This window comes from Sus scrofa, chromosome 4 (assembly GCF_054392235.1).
Source record: "Sus scrofa isolate SSC_HxYL_T2T_F1_AM1 chromosome 4, Sscrofa_HxYL_maternal_Yorkshire_Landrace_v2.0, whole genome shotgun sequence".
Taxonomy (NCBI): Eukaryota; Metazoa; Chordata; class Mammalia; order Artiodactyla; family Suidae; genus Sus; species Sus scrofa.
In genome coordinates this window covers 10,181,275-10,197,261 of record NC_139386.1, presented here as the reverse complement: position 1 = coordinate 10,197,261, position 15,987 = coordinate 10,181,275, and the positions used below count along the sequence as shown (strand labels likewise).

The 15,987-nt window shown below is 52.2% G+C and overlaps 1 protein-coding gene across 7 annotated transcripts in view; it reads right to left on the bottom strand.

Annotated features, from left to right (window-relative positions):
* Positions 1 to 8,585, bottom strand: part of ASAP1 (ArfGAP with SH3 domain, ankyrin repeat and PH domain 1) — a 344,867-nt gene extending 336,282 nt beyond the window's left edge. For 4 of the 7 annotated variants that reach the window (XM_021088909.2, XM_021088918.2, XM_085021651.1 and 1 more), the window contains exon 1: positions 8,234 to 8,585. The gene's annotated coding sequence lies outside the window, so the exon portion shown is untranslated. The remainder of the gene's footprint in view (positions 1 to 8,233) is intronic. The other 3 variants (XM_085021654.1, XM_085021656.1, XM_085021657.1) reach the window with 1 other exon arrangement.
* Between the last annotated feature and the right edge of the window lie 7,402 nt (positions 8,586 to 15,987).

Here is a 15,987-nt window from a genome sequence, read left to right as displayed (position 1 = left end):
ACTCCATACATTTTTTTTTTTTTTAATTTTTAAAAATAAAGTCTTGGGCCCAATAGCGACCACAATAACATGTCCAGGACCCACGAAACCCCAAGAGCCTGTCCTGAAGCAAAAAAATGTTCTGTAAAAAGACACTTTGGCTACCCGGAGTGGGGGGGAATGAGTTACCATGCACCCCCCCCTCCCCAAAATTGAAGATGCAGGAAATGGGAGAACTGGCTTCTCCAGAATTAACCTAACAGGGCAGTCCAAAAAAGAATGGCAGTATGCTTAGAACAAAGATATGAAATAAGAGTGAGAAACTCTCCTGGAAGAATAAGCCCCAAAGATTAAAAGTCAGAATGATCTGAAAGAGAACCAAAGAAGTAAAAAGGAGAGTCGTTAGAAATAAAAACTCAGTGATGAGAAAATTCAAAAAACGCACCAGTCGGGCACCAGAAGCGGGTGCCCTTGACTTGGCCTCCCTGCCAAGTGCCCACCACTCGCTGGTGCCTGGCACTGGGGCACATGCAGAGTGACCCGGAGCCCTGCCCCACCCCCAAGCTGCTCAGTCTGAAGTGGGGGCAACCACGGGAGCAGACACACCTCCACGCAGGACAGGACAGGTGTAACTGTGCCGTATTTCGGGCATTCTCATCCCGGGTCCTTTTCCTGCTTGCTCTCAGTTCAGTACAGAAAGTGTGAGAACAGGAGGCCAGGCGGGTCAGTGGCAAACCCCAGAGTCTTCTGGCTTCCTCTGGCCACCCCATCACCTACCAAGATCACAATCACCAGGGAATGGTGGAGCCCGCTTTCTTTTTTTCCCCATTCCTTTTGAAAAAAGTATTTTATCTGGAAATTTTAAGAATGCAGAAAGCGCAGGGGGAGTTCCTGTTGTGGCTCAGCGGGTTAAGAACCCAACATAGGGAGTTCCCGTCGTGGCGCAGTGGTTAACGAATCCGACTAGGAACCATGAGGTTGCGGGTTCGATCCCTGCCCTTGCTCAGTGGGTTAACGATCCGGCGTTGCCGTGAGCTGTGGTGTAGGTTGCAGACATGGCTCGGATCCCTGTGTTGCTGTGGCTCTGGCGTAGGCTGGCAGCTACAGCTCCGATTGGACCCCTAGCCTGGGAAACTCCATATGCCGCGGGAGCGGCCCAAGAAATAGCAAAAAGACAAAAAAAAAAAAAAAAAAAAAAAAAAAAAGAACCCAACATAGTGTCCATGAGGATGGGGGTTCGAGCCCTGGCCTCGATCAGTGAGTTAAAGATCCAGCGTGGTTGCAGATGCAGCTCGGCCCCGGTGTTGCCATGGCTGTGGCGTAGACCACAGCTGCGGCTCCGATTCCAGCCCTAGCCCGGGAACTTCCATACGCCACAGGTGTGGCCATAAAAAGAAAACAAAAATAGAATAACCCAAAGAACACACATGCCCTTTAACCACGTTCATCTATTGTTACGATTTTACTCCATTTGCTTTTTCCTTTTTTTTTTTCTCACTCACACATAATTTGTACGTATTCAGAAAATACATCTAAGTATTCTCTGGGCCACATGAGGGCAAACTGGAGGACTCTTTCTGCGTTTCTACTCAAAATGGTAATTATTTGGGTATAAAACTAGAAGGAACTAGGCCCCTGGTATCACTACCCAGGCAGAGTTTTGGGATGGCAGAAGTCTTGCCGGAAAACTCAATAATGACCCTTGATGCGGGAAAGACAAGCCATCATTCCCCAGAAACCACAAGCCGGCGGTGTCTGGGCCCCCTGCTTCCTGTTCCTGCCTCGAAGGGCAGCCCCAGGCCTGGGCCTCCGGAAGGCCCCCTCCTGGGAGAAGCGCTGCCGGGCTGCTTCGTCCCCAGTGTGACCAGACCCCACCTGGAATCCCTCCGTTGGAAAGACGCTGCTTGCTCACTTTTCTGTTTGTCTAACTCAGGGTACGTTCGCATTTCCTGACTTAGAACGGTAGAGGAAGAGGAAACGCCAAAAATATGACAAGACCAGCTAGTTGGTGGCATTTCCAGGGGATGGGGACTGAAGGCGCTGGAACAGGGAGCTCAGGCAGCCAGCGACCCTGGTGTCTGTCACCCGGTGCGGGTGGCTGGCAGAGCTGACAGGCCCCCCCAAAGCAATGAAGGTCCGGGATGCTGTCTGCTTCTGGGGAGAACCTGGGACAGGAGCGCCCCTCTTCTCCAAATGACACGGAGGCCGCGGGATACATGGTCTTCAGCACGTGGGTCTCCCTTGTTCTCAGAGGGGGCCACCTGCCAGGCCCGCGGGCCGTTTCTTCCCCTCGTGGTTCAGCTGGATGTTTCCCACTCGATCCACGCTCCTGATCTCTCTTGCGGCCAGTGGCCTGCTTTAGGAACCGGGCTGGCTGAAGCTGGGGACCCTGGCTGTGGCTCCGGAGCGAAGGTTCTAGCTGAACAAAAGGCACACGTGTTGGGATTCACAGGAAATCACCCAACCCCTCAGAACCCAGCTCTCCAGCTCCTCCTTCCTGGGAGTGGATACAGGGCACGGGGGCCAGGAGAGGACATTCAGGGGTGAGTTTAATGGACCCCTGAGGGGGGGTAAGAAAGGACAGTGTCCTAGGCTGAAAGAGACCCATCCGGCCCACAGCCTGAAGGATACGCAGTGAAATGAATCCTCAACTCCGACTCCTCACGTAAAGCCGGGTATCAAGAAGAGCTTGAATGAAGGAGTGAATAAACCTCAGTGAGAGAATGAGCACTTGGGAGGACGGTGGGGACACAGCAGAGACGACTCCCACCCGGGTACCACTGCCTCCAGGAAGATTTCCCCTCCCCCACGGAGTCAGGGGCCTCTCCTAACACCTCCCCCTCCCAACCTGCAAAGACGTCCACGCCCTCGTCCCCAGGACCTGGGCATGGGTTAGGCTCCATGGGTTACAGAGCAATGGGGAACCAAGGCTGAAGATGTTATTAAGGTTACAAATCAGTTGACCTTAAAACAGGGAAATTATTCTATTTTTCTTTTTCTTTTTTTTTTTTTTTTTTTGTCTTTTTAGGGCCGTACCCGCTGCACATGGAGGTGCCCAGGCTAGGGGTCAGATGGGATCTGTAGCCGCTGGCCTACACCACAGCCACAGCAATGCCAGATCCGAGCAGCTTCTGCGACCTACAGCACCGCTCACGGCAATTCCAGATCCTTAACCTGGCTGAACAAGGCCAGGGATGGAACCTGCATCCTTGTGGATATGAGTCAGATTCGTTTCTGCTGAGCCATGATGGGAACTCCAGGGAGATTTTTCTACATCTTATAGGTGGCCTGATGTAATCAGAAGGGCCCTTAAAAGTGGAAAAGAGAAGAAAAGCAGAGAGATGGCAGCATGAGAAGGACTAGGACCCACATTGCTGGTTTTGAAAATGGAGGAAGGGGTCAAGAACCAAGGAACACAGGAGGCTTCTAGAAACTGGAAAAGGCAAGAGAAGAGATTGTTCCTAGAGCCTCCAGAAGAAACTGTTCTGCCTACACCTTGATGTTAGCCCAGTGAGACTCACGTCAGATTTCTGACTCCCAGCATCATAAGAGAATACATCTGTGTTATTTATATTTGTTACAGCAGCGAGAGGAAACTAATACACCACTTACACTAGATTTATCCCAATGTAACTTTTATTTACTTGTCTATCACTCCCACCGGTAATAACGATGATAACAGCTAACATTAGCTCAGCACTTATAACCCCAACAACACCTGCACCAAATTTTTCACACATGTGAAATCCTACAAAAAGGTAACGGCAACGGAACAGAGCGTGAAGGTAAACACAGGGATCTGAGAGTGGGAGAGGGCGCTAAAGACACAGGTATGTTTTACCAGGTGAGTAGAGGGAGCCCAGGAGAGGATGAACACAGCGCACCCTCAGAGAGATGAAACAGCAAGAGGTGTCCCCGTGAGCACTCCGGGAGCCTGGCTTCAGGCTGATGGTCTCTAGTCCTTAGGTCTCCCCTGAGGTCTGAAGTCACATACCCTCGCGTCTGCCTGAAATCTCCACCTGTCTGCTGTGTAGACATCTCAAGCTTAGAACAGCCAACAGGGAACCTGACTCTCCCTTTATTCTCCCCAAATGACATCCGGCTGTTAAACCCAAGAGTCGCCCTTGAGTCCTTCCCCTGCCCCACCCCATCTAATCCATCACTAAATCTCATCAAGAGCCAACACGGTTCCACTCACCACTCTCCAACTCCACTAGAAGAGGGTCCAACCTGGTCTAGGCCACCCTCATTCTTCCTGATCACTGCAGTGGTCTCCTAACTGGTTTCCCTGTTTCTCCTCTTTGCCCGCTGTGACCCTCTCGTAATACAAAAGCAGTAAAAATAATCTCCTAAAAATGTCCATCAAGGAGTTCCCACCATGGCTCAGTGGACATGAATCTGACTAATTAATATCCATGAGGACGCAGGTTTGACCCCTGGCCTCGCTCAGTGGGTTAAGGATCCGGCATTGCCGTGGGCTGTGTTGTAGGTTGAAGACAAAGCTTGGATCTGGCGTTGCTGTGGCTGTGGTGTGGGCTGCAGCTGCAGCTCTGACTCAACCCCTAGCCTGGGCATCTCCATATGCTGCGGGTTCAGCCCTAAAAAGACCCAAAAAAAAAAAAAAAAAAAAAAAAAATGTCAATCAGATGCCATTCCTGAGCCTAACCTCATCCAAGGTTCCCTTTGTACTTGGAGGGGGAACGCTCCCCAGCAGGGAACTGCCCCTCCCTCCCTTGAAAACCTCACCCTGGAGTTCCCGCTGTGGCGCTACAAAAGCGAATCCGACTAGTATCCATGAGGAGGCAGGTCAGATCTCTGATCGCTAGTCTCGCTCAGTGGGTTAAGGATCCGGCATTGCCATGAGCTGTGGTGTAGGTTGCAGGTGCGACTTGGATCCTGTGGCTGTGGCTGTGGTGTAGGCCGGTGGCTACAGTTCCAATTCGACCCCTAGCCTGGGGTGCACATGCCACGGACGCACCCCAAAAAAGCACAAAAACCCCAAAACCCTTGCCCTGTGCCATTCTCACCATCCCTCTCCCACTCTGCCCAGCCCTCACTACCAGGAACACAGAGGACTTTTCGTAGTCTGATCCCTCTGCCCAGAAGGCCCTCCCCTGAAACCTCTTGCATGGTCAGTTCCTTCTTAACTTTTCAGAAGCAGAGAGGCCTTTTCCTGGCAAAACCGGGACCGGCTCTACCCCCGCCCCCACTTCACTGATGATCATTTCAATCCCTTGTGTCTGTCCTTGAAAACAAGCATCACACTCTTTCATTTGCTAGAAGTTAGCCGCTTCCTTGTTCTTGCCCAGCTCCTCCACTGGAATTCAAGCCCCATGGGGGCAAGGCCAGGCCGACGTGTTCATCAATGTTTTACCCGGATTCACACAGTGCTTAGCATGAAGCAGGTGCTCGGTGCGGGCTTGAGGAATTGACTAATGAAAGCAGAAACGGCAAGGTTGACACTGAAAGATGAGGCTGGAAATAGAAGGCCTTGAACACACGGTCCTATTCATCTTCCGGGGACTGGCACCTCCCACAGGGGAGCCACTTAGCAAATGTGTGCTGGATGAATGAAAGCATGACTCAAATTCCAGATGAAAACTGCTCTCCTTTCCAGGCAAGGCTCCCAAGGAAACCCCCTCTCCAACCTGGGATTTCTTAGGACATAACACAGAGAGGGCATACAGCAAGTGCTCAATAAATGCTAGCTGTCACTGTCACCGTTGCTTACATGAGGATCTTTCATGCATCCCCGAGAAGAAGACTTGTTCTCCAGCCCATGAAGAGAGAGTGGCTGGGAGAGAAGTGGAGAGAAGAAACACAGGAGGGAAAAATGAGAATGCGGCAGCCAGATCCACTCAAATACCACTGAGAACTTGGAGGGAAAATGCAGAAACGATTCCAGGTAACACAGGTTCCCTTTTTTCCTCTAGACTTCGGCCACCTGGGAGGTGGGTCCTCAGGTGGGGCGAGGAAGCAGCCAGCCCCTCTGAATGCACACATGCATCTTGGGGCCTGCAAGGCTTTGACTGCTTTTGAAAAAATCTGGTTCACTGTGGCTGGTGAGGAGTGGGGAGGTGGAGAGAATTTCAATTTCCTTCACCAAATGGCAAGCTTTCGAAAAAGTCCTTTCTCTCCAACATTATCACATACTAAAAATGAAAAAGCAGCCACTCGGAGCTCTCATAGGGAGAAAAATAGATGGGCTGCCTCACTCACAAGATACAGGGGGGCTGGAAATCAAGTGTAGAGAATATCATACGGTACGTTATGTGCTAAAATACTGCCCCTTTTGGGGCTTGGGAGTTTCTATTTCTTACAAAAGAATGGGATAGAGAACGGCAATTCCCTATATAATAAGCCGCCCATTTTATATTGCAAATCCATTTGGCGGCTGAAGCTCCAAATCCATTTAGTGGCTGAACAGTAGAGGTTAGGGAATTTTTTCTTTATCTCAAAATATGTGGTTTGAGATAACGGCATATCTCAAAAATAGCAGCAATAACAGATAAGACAGAACAAGAGAAGGCACTAAAATGATGTAGGTTATAAAGCCAAGAAGGCGTATTGCCAAAGATTCCAGGGCTGACATACCCTAAACTGACATTAGTGAGAGGAGCACTAGACTGGGAGGCTAAAGCCTGGTCACATGACTTTGCAGGATCCCCATCACCTCTCCCAGCCTCATCTGGATAAGGAGAAGGAGCTCCCCGCTGTAGAGCACAGGGAATTATATCTAATCACTTGTGATGGAACATGATGGAGGATAATGGGAAAAAAGAATGCATATAAATGTCTAACTGGGTCACTTTCGCTGTATAGCCGCCATTGACAGAACATTGTTAATTAACTATAATAACAAAACATTTATTTATTTATTTGTCTTTTTGCTATTTCTTGGGCTGCTCCCGCGCAGCATATGGAGGTTCGCAGGCTAGGGGTTGAATCGGAGCTGTAGCTGCCAGCCTACGCCAGTGCCACAGCAACGCAGGATCCGAGCCGCATCTGCGACCTACACCACAGCTCAAGGCAACACCAGATCCTTAACCCACTGAGCAAGGGCAGGGATCGAACCCACAACCTCATGGTTCCTAGTCGGATTCGTTAACCACTGCGCCACGACGGGAACTCCGACAAAACATTTTTTTAAAAAAGAAGGAGCTGAAACAACTGTTCTCAGGGACGCTTTTTCTTTCTGAGCTGTGGAGATGTGACGCTTCAGAAGACCTGCATCTTCTTGCTGTAAGATGAACCTCCAACTGCAAAGTGCAAAGGCCTGGGGCTGAGGTTTGATGGAGAGCGAAAACTGGCCTCCATACTGAATTATGTTTTACAATCCCCAAACATTACTCAGCAAACCGTGACCCGCTGTCATCCCAGAATCCATTCTGCCAAGACAACCTGACCGAGTCTAGGGGGAAAAAAGTGGAAGAAAGTTCTTGTTCTTTCTGATTTGTGCAGGTAAAGCTGAGGTCACGCGGCCGATGGGCTGAACTTGGCTCTCCATCCCCCTGCGCTAGTGGAAAAATAAATTATTAAAGGAAACCGCTTTAGGAATGCCAGAGAGCAACTCTCGGGATGTATGAAACCGCAGAATGCCAGACGCCAGTGAGTTTCTTTTTTTCTTTGAAACTTCACGTCGCTCTCCGAAAATGCAGCAGGTCCCAAAATGGTACAAGCACAAACACCAGCCACTTTCCTGTCTTCCCGTCAACAACCCCCAAATCTCGAGTGGGAATGTTTTCGTTCGCTTGAAGCAAGTGGCCTGGGGCCTGCGTGGCAGCGCCGAGTCCCAGCCGGGGCCGGGGGCCGGGGGCCGGGGGCCTCGGGGCCGGGCCGGCCGCTCCAGGAACGGCGGGGAACTTTGCTCCGCCGCGCCAGGGAGACAATGCCGCGGCCAGCGCCCGCGCCTGCAGCCGGGAGGGCGCCCCATCCGCCGGCCCCGGCCCCCGAGCGCGCTGCCCGGGCTCCTCTCCGGGAGGGCGCGCGGAGCCCCCCCGCCGCCCCGAGCGGCCTCACCCCCGCATCCCTGGGGCGCGGACCCCCTGGACCGCCGAGCCCGGCCCTGCGGAGCCCGCGGCCGGCGCCCTCCCCGCGCACCCAGGCACCCCGCCGCGGAGTCCGGACCCGCCCGGCGCCCTGTGCCGGCTCCTCTCCGAGCGGGGGCCGGGCAGGGGGCGCCGACGACCCAGGACCCCTCCACCCCCCACCGCGCGCGGCCCCGCCGAGCCCGTCCGGGCGCCCCGCGACTCACCGGGACCGGGCGGGCCGCTGGGCATTATTCCATCGCGGGCTTGGCGCCGGCTTCTCGGCGGCGGCGCAGACGCCCGCGCCCCGGCTCCCCTCGGCCGGCCGATCGTGGCTCTCGGAGCGGAAAGCGGGCGGCGGCCGGAGCAGCCGGCGGGGCGGGAGGCGCGGGCCGGGGGCTGCCGGAGCGCGGAGTGCCGGCCCGTGGCGGCGGCGGCGGCGGCGGCGAGGCGCGGGAGCCGAGCGCGGCGCAGGAAGGGGCGGGCGACCATGTGCCGAGGGGAGGAGGCCGCAGCGACGCGCGCGGCTCGGACGATCCCGCTCGGCGGCGGAGGGCGCGGGTTTCAGGAAATCCAAACACTTCGACAGGAAATCGGAATCCTGACTAAGCATTCCCGGCCCCGCGGCCGCCCCACGCCGGGGGCTCCCGCCTCGCTTAACCCTTGGCCCGCCGGCACGCTGGCCGGGGGCAGGCGGAGTCTCTGACCCCGGCCTGGGCCTGAGAGCTGGACTGGGGTCGGGCGACCTGCTCCTTGGGCCTCACACCGGCCCTGGCCTGCCTCCCCCTCTCTCAGAGGGGGAAGCGGTGGGATTTGTCCCGATCAAACCTTGGCCTTGGGAGGTGCCTTTCTCTGGCCCTCCGACACCCGGGAATGGCCTTGGCCCCGCTTGCATCTGCGGAGGATGAACTTGCAATCTCCCGGCCATTTCCCCGCTTTTTCCTAAAAGAAACGACTTTACCTGGCTGCCCCCTTTCTCTGCTTCCGCCCTGCTAGTTTCCTCAGTTTTACCCGGGACCAGGTGGCATGGACTTTCCAGGTCAAGGTAGTATAGGAATAGTTTGGAGGTTAATAGTGCGGACTTTGGGCTCAGACCTGGGGTGGAAGCTGGCCTTTGCCCCTTTTTTTCCTAACTCTGTTACCTTGGGTAAGTCCCTTAACTTCTCTGAGCCTCTGGTTCCTCACATGTGAAATGAGGTAGTAATACCGCCCTCAAATCAAATCAGTGAGGTTTGATTCGAAAACCAAGCGTCTAGTCAGGGGACTGACGCATTCTAAGTGCTCAAATAAATGATAGCCATGATTGTCTTTATTACCAAAAGAGACGTCAGAGAAAGGAAAGTTTTAACTGGTGAGGGGTGTGCTGTGCCCTCTATAGCCACAAAGCCTCAAAATTTCATTTCCCTCCGTGTCACCCAGTGACTGTTTTTCTCTGCAGCATTTCAGACACTGCTCTCTGCAGAGGAAAAGGTTAGTGGCTACGGCAGACCCCCTTCTGGTGAAATCTGAAACTCAGCAAACCTTGCAGAAGTTGGTATTTTGCTCATAATCGGGAGCGTCAGGACGAGGTGGGGGGTTGTTAAAAAGTCCAGGGAGGCTTTACAAAGCCTCTTACTTTTGAGAAAACCAAAGAAAATCTTCATCCAGTCAGGCCTGGACTAGGTGGCCAGTGGGAGTGATTCATTGTGGTTTCCCACGGAAATGCCACATTTGGGGGTTTTCTACCTGGAGAATGCAGCTTGGTGGTTTTGCTATAAGTGTTTCACATTCCCTTGAAACCCATTCTGACTTTGAAGAGGGAACAACATACCCATGAGTGAAAACCAAAGCTTGAAATGAGCCAGCTAGGCACTGAAAGTTACCTATCAACTCTAAGCAAGGACAAGACATCAGTTTTAGACCCAGTCTCTTCTCTGTAACTCTTTTTCAGTGGTCAGAAGCAGTGGGACAGCCTCCTGATTTGGGCCCAGGAATCCAGAGTCCTGCCCCAGGCCCTTTGCAGCTGCTGTTCCCTCTGCCTGCAAGAATCTCTGTGTGGCTGTTGGTGGCACTTAGCTCACAGCTCAGAAGTCAAGTCCTCAACAGGAGCTTTCCAACCATTGATTCTACTTGTCTTTCTTTTTCATATGGAGGTTCCCAGGCTAGGCGTCGAATCAGAGCTGCAGGCGCTGGCCTAAGCCACAGCCACAGCAACTCAGGATCTGAGCCAGGTCTGCAACCTACACCACAGCTCATGGCAACACCAGATCCTTAACCCACTGAGCAGGGCCGGGGATCGAACCCATGTCCTCATGGATGCTAGTCGTGTTCATTAACCACTGAGCCAAGATGGAAACTCCTGGTTCTAGTTGTCTTTGACACTCACCTCTCCCACACATCATTGCTTTGCAGTCCTTGTCACGGTTTAATTTTTCCTGTTTATTTGGTTGGTTGGTCATCATCCGTCTCCCCCTACATGGGCGAGCTGCCTTAGGGCCGGATTTCTCCTTGTCTCCATCGCATCTGTATCCTGGTGCCAAGAACAGTGCTGGTCCACAGGAAACCCTCCATAAAGACATGTCCAGCGAATGAAAGGGGCAAACAGGGTGAGAGTCGCAGGTTCATTCTGTCCCTTAGCTTCCTGTATCTTCCAGTTTGGCCGGGAGGCTTTCAAAAGGGAAAGCCCAGTGTAATGGAAGAAGCGCCAGACGGCTCTATTAAAGGATCTGGAAAGTTAAAGCTGTAAGTAATTAAGACTGTCAGAGGACGTAATTTCGGTCTCCTTGGTACAGTCCCAGTTAATTGCGTCCTCCTTTGTGCTCCCCCAGCACGTCTGTTCGTGTAAAGAACGTATCCATCACATTCTACGCTTGCAAAGTGAGTGCGCTCCTCGGTCAGACTGCAAACTCTGAGTTGGAGGGAAAGGAGAGGAGCCTGTGTTTATTGTCCCCTTATTCTCAGGGGGCCCCTGAGCAAGCAAATTGAATGAATTTAAAGTCATTAAAAGGCATTGGTGGAGGAGTTCCCGTCGTGGCTCAGTAGAAACGGATCTGACTAGCATCCATGAGGACGCAGAATCGATCCCTGGCCTCACTCAGTGGGTTAAGGATCTGGCGTTGCCGTGAGCTGAGGTGTAGGTCACAGAAGCAGCTCGCATCTGGCATTGCTGTGGCTCTGGCATAGGCCGGCGGCTATAGCTCTAATTGGACCCCTAGCCTGGGAACCTCCATACGCCGCAGGCGTTGCCCTAAAAAAGAAACAACAACAACAAAACAAACAAGAAATAAATAAAAGGCATTGGTGGGGTTCCCTTGTGACACAGCAGGTTGTCACTGTGGCTGGGGTTTTATCCCTGGCCAGGGAACTTCCATGGGCGTGGCCAAAACCAACCAAACACAAAAGCATTGGTTAAGAGCCCATAATGTGCTCAAAATCTTTCTGGGCAATAGATTTGCACAGATGAACTGAGAAAGACAGACAAGAGAGTTCTATTTAGAAAGCAGAGAGATGATTGCTCTTATAGAGGTATGCCCAGGGGTATCATGGGAGAGTTTTCCTAAATCAGTAGGAATCTTTGCTGGTGATGCTCCACTCTCTGCCCCTGGACCCAGCTTTGAGCTCACCTGCACCTGCAGTTTGGTGCCACCTGTCCAGAGCACTGTTCACCCAAAGCATGGGCTCGTCTTCTCCTCTCTGCCTAGGGCCTTTCTTCAGGGCTGTGAGATCTTGCCCAGACATGCCTAACAGGCTCCGGGCAGCTTCTAACCACTCAGTGGATAAATGTCCACCCTCCCATCCCTAAGGGGGAATAGTCTGTCTTTTTTTAGGGCTGCAGGTACTGCTTATGGAAGTTCCCAGACTAGGGGCTTGAATGAGAGCTACAGCTGCCGGCCTGCACCATAGCCACAGCCACAGACACAGCCACGCCAGATCCAAGCTGAGTCTGTGACCTACACCACAGCTCACGTTACGCTGGATCCTTAACCCACTGATTGAGGCCAGGGATCGAACCTGAATCCTCATAGATACTAGTCAAGCTCGTTTCCACTGAGCCACAAAGCGAACTCCAGGGAGAACAAAGCAAACTCCAGGGAGAACGATCTTAAAGTGCTTCCGACCCAGTGCCTCCCAGAGCTTCCCAGGGGAATTGAGTCCCATTTCCCCCCACTCATAACCCTCTCATCAATTCACTATTATTTCTCTCTTCCCTCGCTCACTTTCTCACTCTTTCCTTTCCTCTGCCTGGAATCAATTACCCCCCCCCCCCCATAAACTAGCTGCACCTAATTCCTTCTTGCAAGGCTTGTTTCCAGGACACCCAAACCAGGTCAGCATTCATTCATTTATTCGCAGATACTGGCTTGGCATCCCTTCTGTGTCTGAGCAAAGACCGAGCCTTAGGAGTTCCCGTCGTGGCTCAGCGGTTAGCGAACCCAACCAGCATCCATGAGGCCGTAGGTTCGATCTCTGGCCTCGCTCATTGGGTTAAGGATCTGGCGTGGCCATGAGCTGTGGTGTAGGTCGGCAGCTACAGCTCCAATTTGATCTGTAGCTTGGGAATCTCCATATGCAGCAGGTGCAGCCTTAAAAAGTCGCACACACACAAAAAAGACTCAGCCTTAGTAGAAGCACATGATATATTTGAGTAGCTCTACAAGGTTCGGCGTGGTCTGAGGCAACAGTGCCTGTCAGTCACGGGAAGCATTGAGACTGAAATGCTTTGCCCCGTGTTACACTTGGGGAAACTGAAGCCCAGGAGTGTTGAGCAACTGCCCACAACCAAGCTTTTGGTTCATAGACAAGTTTTGGATGCAGGCTTTTAACCACCTGACCCCGTACTCCGTGTCCTGGTGGTTAAAGCTATGGGTGCAGATGGAAGATGATCACCCATAGGGAATGTGTGGAGGGGGAAGGTCCCAAGATCAAGGTTGAACCCTGAGGGCCGCCGTAGGCAGCAGAGGAAGAGGTGTCCACAGGAGTTCCCCATGATGCAATGGGCCATGGGCATCTCTTCAATGCCAAGATATAGGTTCAAGCCCCAACCCTGGCACAGTGGGTTGCCACATAGGTCGAAACTGCAGCTCAGATTGATCCCTGGCCAGGGAGCTCCATATGTTTCGAGGTAGCCAAAAAAAAAAAAAAAAAGTTGTCCGCATGCTGAGGGGGAGTGAGCCGAGAAGGGACGTGGAAGGAAAACCGGGGGCCAAGGGAAGAAATTGCTTCTAAAAAAATACTCTCAAATGCCACAGAAAATCAAAGAAGGATTGGAAAGCAAGCGTCCATCGTATTTGACAATTAGAAAGCTGATAAGTTTAGCCAGAGCTGTCTCAATGGAGCGGTGGGATTGGAAGCCAGATTGCAGTGGGTTGAGGAGTGAGTGGGAGAGAGCAAGTGTAGACAACTCTTTTCAGAAATGTGGCAGTCTAGCTCGTGGGCGGTAGGGGTGGAGGATCCTTTAAAGAAGGTGGGTGAGTGAGCCTCTGGGCTTGATGGGAAGGTCCTGGTGGGTAGGGTGGGAAAGGTCGAAGAGGGGGGTGGGGTCACGAACAGAACAGGTCCTGAAGGTGAGAGGGAATGGAATCTAGAGCCGGGGGTTGGGGTGGGGGGAGAGAAGAACGCCCAAGTTCCTTTAGGCACTTTTCCTGAACTCCCAGGCTAGGGATGAGGTGGGCTCTTAAAGGTCCCTGGTTTAATTCCTCATGACACCCATGCTCTGGGTGAAATGAATTCATTCCGATGTAGATGAATAAAAAGTGACTTCAGCCTCATCACTGGAAAAGAAATAGCATAAGAAGCTATTTTGGCCCAAAGTAGGTTAGTGAAGAGGGAAAGGAGAGGCGGAGCGGAGAGTCTTGGGGAGCAGAGAGTCTTGGGGAGACTGGTGACTGATGGAGGGAAAGTGGAGGGGGTGTGGTGGCGAGAACAGGCAAGGTGGGGACACTGGGGCTCACCTGTGAGGAGGAGGAGGAGGGTGGTATTTTTAACCGTGATGAAGAGCAGGGGAGGGACAGGTTTTGAGGAGGAAGAGAAAGAGTTCCTGTTTGTGCTTTGTGCTGGGAAGGCAGTGTGGGTGGCGCTAAGATTCAGCGGCTTTGCTGGGCTGGGAGGTGGGGGTGGTGGGCTTGGGGGTGGTGGGAGTGGGGAGGCAGGGGGCTAGGCACAGTTGGTGAGTGGGGGAGCAAGCACCTAAAAAGCCAGTTTCTCCCAGTCTTGCTTCATAGCCCTAAAGCAGCATTCTCATCCTTGGCACCATCGACACATTGGAGTGGCAAATTCTTTGCTGTGGGGGCTTCCTGTGCACTGTGGGATGTTGAGAAACCTCCCCAGCCTGGACGCAGTAGCACCCTCCCAGCTCCGACAACCAGCAGTACCTCCAGACATTGCAAAATGTCCCCAAAGGGGTACAAAACTGTCCCCAGTGGAGAATCACTCCTCCATCATCTTTTCCTCAGTTCACTTAAAAATTGTTCTTTAAAAGGTGCAATTTTGGGAGTTCTGTGGTGCAGCAGGTTAAGAATCCAGTGTTGTCATTGCATTGGCTCAGGTTGCTGCTGTGGCACAGATTCGATCCCTGGCCCAGGAACTTCCACGGGCAGCAGCCACGGCCAAAAAAAAAAAAAGGCAATTTTGCATCTTTTTTTTTAAAGCAGAAGCACCTGTTCCCAGTTGCAGAGTAGGATTGCCTGGATGCAAATCCTGGTCCCACTGCTTTTCTGGTTTCATGGTTGTTTAATTTATTCTTTTCTTTTCTGTTCTTTTTTTTTTTTTTTTCTGTTAAATGAGGGTTTTGAGAGGGTGAAAGGAAGTCACCCAGGGAAAGTGCTTGGCTCAGTATGGACCGTCTAGGTAGCAATCAATCATCAAATCACCAATAATAGCGGATGTCAGCACAGGTGAGCCATCTAGTGAGATATCCTTTTGGACACGTGGGCCTGGAGATATGGATGTCACAGATGGACCTCAGAGAAGAGAGCGCACATGAAGCGGTGGCCACCTACGACATGGCTTGGAGTCAGTGGCTAGGAAGAAGTAGGGAGCTGTAGGCAAAACCCCCAGAGAATATCTGCATTTACTGAGCAGCTGGAGGAAGACGAGTCTGTAATGGAGATCTGGGCGATCAGAAATGTAGACAGGGGGAGTTCCTGTCGTGGCTCAGCGGAAACGAATCCGACTAGGAACCATGGGGTTGTGGGTTCGACCCCTGGCCTTGCTCAGTGGGTTAAGGATCCGGCGTTGCCTTGAGCTGTGGTGTAGGTCGCAGAAGCGGCTCGGATCTGGTGTTGCTGTGACTGTGGCGTAGGCTGGCAGAAACAGCTCCAATTGGACCCCTAGCCTGGGAATCTCCATATGCCGTAGGAGCAGCCCTCAAACAAGACAAAAAAGAAAGAAAAAAGAAATGTAGACAGGGAAGCAGGTGTGAGTTTTGCATGTAGACACCGTTAAGCAGCTCCCCCGACCTTTGGGTGGTGGGAGGCATGACAGCAAGTCAAGGTTCTGCAGGATGATGGTGTTGATGAGCTCATTGAATGCTCACCTGAGTCAGGTGCACTCGATTTTAACACTCATTTAATGCCCACAAGACTGTGACTTAAGTACTATTTATTACCCCATTTTATTTTTTTAAATAATTTTTTCCTCTCTTCTTTTTTCTTTTTTTCTTTTTAGGGCTGCACCTGGAGCATATGGAAGTTCCCAGACTAGGGATAGCATCGGAGCTGCAGCTGCTAGCCAGCACCACAGAGACCTATGCCTGCAGCTTGTGGCAACACAGATTCTTAACCCAGTGAGTGAGGCCAGGATCGAACCCGAATCCTCTCGGAGACTGTGTTGGATCCTTAACCTGCTGAGCCACAAGGGGAATCGAAAGTAGTAGTAACTTTTTTTTTTCTTCTTCTTCTTCTTTGGCTGCTCTGTGGCATATGGAGTTCCCAGGCCAAGGATTGGATTTGAGCCACAGTTGCCAATGGTCCTTAACCCACTGTGCCGAGCTGGGGAGCGAACC